Source organism: Quercus lobata, chromosome 11 (genome assembly GCF_001633185.2).
Source record: "Quercus lobata isolate SW786 chromosome 11, ValleyOak3.0 Primary Assembly, whole genome shotgun sequence".
Classification (NCBI taxonomy): Eukaryota; Viridiplantae; Streptophyta; class Magnoliopsida; order Fagales; family Fagaceae; genus Quercus; species Quercus lobata.
In genome coordinates, this window is record NC_044914.1 from 38,472,883 (window position 1) to 38,477,981 (window position 5,099).

General features: G+C 37.8%; 1 long non-coding RNA gene across 1 annotated transcript; it reads right to left on the minus strand.

The window, feature by feature from the left end:
• Positions 1–1,008: 1,008 nt before the first annotated feature.
• Positions 1,009–4,781, minus strand: LOC115967567. The gene is made up of 2 exons (XR_004086487.1): positions 4,120–4,781; positions 1,009–1,619 (listed from the first exon to the last, which is right to left on the minus strand). It is a non-coding gene; the product is annotated as an uncharacterized LOC115967567 (long non-coding RNA).
• Positions 4,782–5,099: the final 318 nt, after the last annotated feature.

Sequence of the window (5,099 nt, forward strand, 5' to 3'; positions counted from 1 at the left end):
GTTTTAAATGCCATTCACATAGATGGGGGTGTACTTTTGATGTGGGATAGAAGGGTGTTTGTGAAAGTTGACTATGTGGTTGGTAGATTTTCAGTCTCTATTTTATTGAAGGGTGTGGCAGATGGCTATGTAGCCAAATAAGACCACCATAGATATCCTTTTGTATCTCTAGTCCACTTGTTACCTCATTGTGAAAAATAAACTCAAGCCTGTTTTAGATAATGCTTTGAAGAGGCTCCTGGTTGGCTTACAAGAGCTCTGAATAGGGAATTATGCAAGCTAAGTCTAGGCTGGTAACCTCCCAACTAAATCATACAATTGTAAATGCTACATGCTTCCTCCAAGTATCCTTGAATGGATGAACTAAGATAAGCAACAATTAATAAATGGAATGTAGATTCACAAGGCACACGTCCCTGGTTGATTATATCATTGAATATCTCACCACATTTTGAGAATTTTCACTCCTTACACGCATAATCAGCTAGCTTGGTAACGAGAAAAATCAAATCGATACCAATGCTGTTGCATCATCCATTTGTACACCTTGGGAAGAAAAAGAAGAGTTTAGAAAACAGCTCTAGTTTAGGGTGCCAATCTAGAATGCATAATATATATATGGTTGGGTTCAAGTTACACCTGGTGTAACTCTAAGTAATGTTACATCACTCAATATTTTTTAATTGGATGCGAATATTGACAAATCCACCGTTAGATTACATTATCTTTGTATATTTTTTATACTTGTAAAATTTCAAGATGATCAAAAATTAATATCCATGTCATCAATCAATTGTGAAAATTCAAATTTTTGTAGTTTAAAATTGTAAGGACCAGATTTGAATCCTTAACCCAAAAAGTGGATGAACTTAGGCCCAAAAAACCCAAAACAGTGAATTTGTAGAGAGTAGGTTGGAAAACTGAGCTAAAATGAGTTGAACAACAAATAAAGTGAGTTCCAATCACAAGAACAGGAAGATAGATTAATTTAAACTAAAGGAAATCGTCTCGACACAATCTAAGGAGATCAATTCTTATATGTTATTCAAAAGTTTGGTTACAAATTTAGTTCCCGACTGCTACAGTATTTCTCTCTTAATTTCTCGATCCCCTTTTCCTCATGAGTCTCTTACATTATATATCTCCCTTTTAATGATCTTGACCCCTACTTATTGATCATCCGAGCCATTACTTGAGTGTTTGTCCCATTGAACACCCTCTCTACCCTTTGTGAGTTAAGGTAACCAAGGGAGCACTGTTCAGAAGTTTTCTCCACATAAATGCAATTAGAAAGTTAGTTGCAGAGTATTTAATGTAGTGGCAGCAGCCTTCCCTTAGATATTTCCTAGCTCCCATTCCCCCTATACGTCTATGATGCATGTCTTTATCAATAGAACCTCTTGAAACGTCGCCCTGGTCGATAGGACACACATTTTGACCTCTACCTCATTTATCCGAGGGGATATTCATCCTCGGACCACCTTCCCCAGCCTTTACAGCTATAACATACTCATGAAACTTTACAATCTTACATTTTCCCATCTACTGACCTACCCTTGGACCATTGAGCCTCCACGGACATGGCCCAAGGTCCAAAAGTGCATTTGGGCCCCTTGTCCCTACAAAAATAATGCATAAAATATGAGTTTATGTATCAAATGGTAAATAGCATCCGATTGATATGAAAATTGGCATGCATGTTAAGAACATATAGAACATGTAATTCAACGGTTGAATTTTCAAAATATTAATTCAATAACAAGTTATTGGGTGGTGTAACATTACTTAGAATTACACCAGGTGTAGCTTCAACCCAACTCGTATATATATATATATATATATATATATCTAATAAAAAAGAATTTTTATTCTTAATAAAACCATGAAAATGAAAAGCACAGAATCATTTTATTAAAAAAAACAAACACACACAAACTTCTGGGGTTGAAAGTAGCTGGTATAATGAAAAGTGCTTATAAGCTAGCCAATGAGAAAAAGGAAAGTAATCAAGTGTTTGGAGGGCATTGGATCTGGAAGCTTAATATTTTGACAAGAATTCAAACTTTCTTGTGGATGTGCTATCACAATAGCATTATAGTGAGGGAGTGCATCGCCAAGAAAGGCATGATAGTGTCTCTTGAATGCCCAATCTACACTAGCAACCCAGAATTTATAATCCATGCTCTTTGTGATTGTAGCTTTGCGAAACTTTGTTGGAATAAGCTAGGGTTCTCCAATGAATTTCCAAAATTCTTTAATGGCAATTTATGTTCTTGGTTCAGATACTTTAGCTAAACTAACAAATTTATTCAACATCTTGCTGTACATTGGACCACTGTGTTCTTGTTTGGTGTATGGACATTATGGCAGCACAGAAATAAGGTGGGTTTTCAGCTCAAAACCCACATTGTTACCATCCATGAAGAGATTATGCACAAGGCGGTTGAATGCAGCTACTATGCTCAGAAATCTAAAGCTTCAACTCCTAGGATTTCTGTTCAACTCAGATGGGAGAAAACTCGACAAAATTGGTACAAGCTTAACACTAATAGAGCTTCTTTGGGAAATCCGGGTACATCAGGAGGTGGTGGTGTTATTAGAAATGAGGAGGACCACGGGATCCGGGGTTTCTCTAGAAACATTGGTACTACCACCAGTCTAATAGCTGAAATTTGGGCCCTTAGGGATTGGCTGAATCTCTGTGTTAGCATGAACCTGGAAGCTGTTGAAATTGAAGTAGATGCTAAATCTATTGTAGATCTGGTTGCTAATGACAATTGCACTAATCACTTTATTACTTCTCTTGTTGATGATTGCAGGACCCTGGCTTTCCCAAATTCCCCATAAGAAGATTGTCCACTGCTTTAGAGAAGCCAATAAGTGTGCGGATGCTCTTGCCAAGATAGGAACAAGCCCAAGGTAGTCAAAGGCAAAAGGCGACCTTAAGGCACCAAGGCCTTGTATTGCCCGAGGTGTGAGGCGACAAAAAGGCACCAACCCGAGTAAAGCGAGGCGCCAAATTCTAAATATGTTTATTATACATATAGAACTTAAATCATATGTACCTAGTGTATTATAATATTATAATGAAGTGTTTTTAAATGTGTAGCATGAAGAAATTAGGTCTATCAAATTATTTCAAAATAGGACTAACATGGTTTAGGATAGTTAATTCTAACAATACCTTTTGCAACAAGCTTCTATATAACAATAAGTTTTACAAAAAAAATTGTAAATTAATTTAACTAACAATAGCTTTTATCACATGCCTTGTGAAATCAATAATCTAATAATAGGTTTCACAAAAATTTAAAATTATAATAAAATAAAAAAAATTCGAGGCTCTCACCTTAGCACCTTTTTCATGGTTTAAGGTGATCTCGTTGCTCGCCTAGGCTCTAAAGGCGAGCGCCTCACTAAAGGCGCCTCACCTTAAAGCCTTTAAGGTGCCTTAGTGGTACCTCGCCTTGCCTGGGTGCCCAAGCAAGCACCTGGCTCGCCTTTGACTACACTGAACAAGCCAACCTATGGACTTTGTCCTTTTTGATGCTCCTGCTATAGGAGTTGTAGATGTTTTTAATTCAGACTTGCTTGGGTTGTACTCTAACAGGCTTTGTCCTGAATCTTTTGTTGTTTCCTAGCTAATGAATTGGGTTTTTTATTTTTTTATTTATTTTTAAAATCCAAGTACCACTAATAAAAAGTTTCACATTGAATCCAGAGTCTACAACCTCCTAGATCAGTTATTCAAACCCAAAAATGTTTAGGAATCTGCCAGCCCCACTTGTTCATTAAATTTCAGTTTAGTTATTGAGGCCAGAATGCATTTAGAGTTACTGCAGATCAATAATCATTATTATTTTAAATCCTGAAATACAATTCAATTTTCTCAATCATCCTTACAGAAAACTTTATGATTCTAACTACCCCAAAATAGGTCTACATTTACATCAAAATCTTCTGCAAATAAACATAAATCCATCAAATTGATAAAGACCAAGAATAACATCCCTGAACAGTTATTATAATCTAAACTAAACAATTACCACAATAAAGAATTAACATAAATCAGCGATGAATTCAACCCCAAAATGACAAACATAAAGTTGAGAAATTCACCTTAAACCCAGCCTCATTCTCGCGAATCCGCAAGCAATGCACGGAAACATAAGTAGCATCAGCTTGCCTCATCCACTTCTTTTGCGTATTGAGTATCCGAACAAGTGTTCCGGCCTTATGTGCCGGCAGTTCCTTACAAATCCACGCCAGCTTCGACTGCCTCCACTGCTCCGGTAGCTCTTCCAGCTCCTTCACATCCAGAGACAGCGACGGCAAATGCTTCAAATCCAAAGACCCATCATTCTTATCAAAATCAAAAGCTGCCTCGCTCTCACTACTGTTATTAAAATCCTAATTGTCATTGGTTTCGGGTTCGCACGCCAAGTGTTCGACGAAAGTACTGTGAGAAGAAGAGGCAGAGGCAGCAGCAAGGCGAGGAAAATATTTCTGGGGTTTTGGAGAAGAAGAGGAAAGTGGGGTTGAAATTGCGCGAAAGAAAAAGTGGCGGTGGAAGTGGTGGGGCTGGTGGTGAGAGAGGGAGAGAGAGAGGGAGCGCAGGAAGGAAAGAGAGGAGCGCATGGGGAAGGAGAGAAATGGGTTTGAGGAGCAGAGTGTTGAGAGGAAATTACAGGAAGAAGTGAGAGTGAGAGTGGAAGAGGAGAAAGGCGAGAGCTCTTGAGCTCTGCTCACAAGCATGTCTTGCTCTTTGGTTACTGAGTTCAAACTTCAAAGGGTTTCGAGATATTGAAGGGTTTATCTATCTTATCTTAATTTGCAAGGATGTTTGATTGAGGAACAATAATTTTTTGTCCAAATGGCCTCACTTTTGAACTCTAGGCCCAAAAGGAGGAAATGATAGGATGGACATAAGACAGTTAGCCCAATATTGGGACAGTGAGACAATATTTTGGAGTTGAGCCCACGAAAAATGCTGCATGTCAAGTTACAAAATTTCCAAACTAGGCCTTAGTTTTTGTTATATGAGATTGAAAATTTTAGTATACATCTATTTTCTATTAATCAGCATTCACACTCGTGCA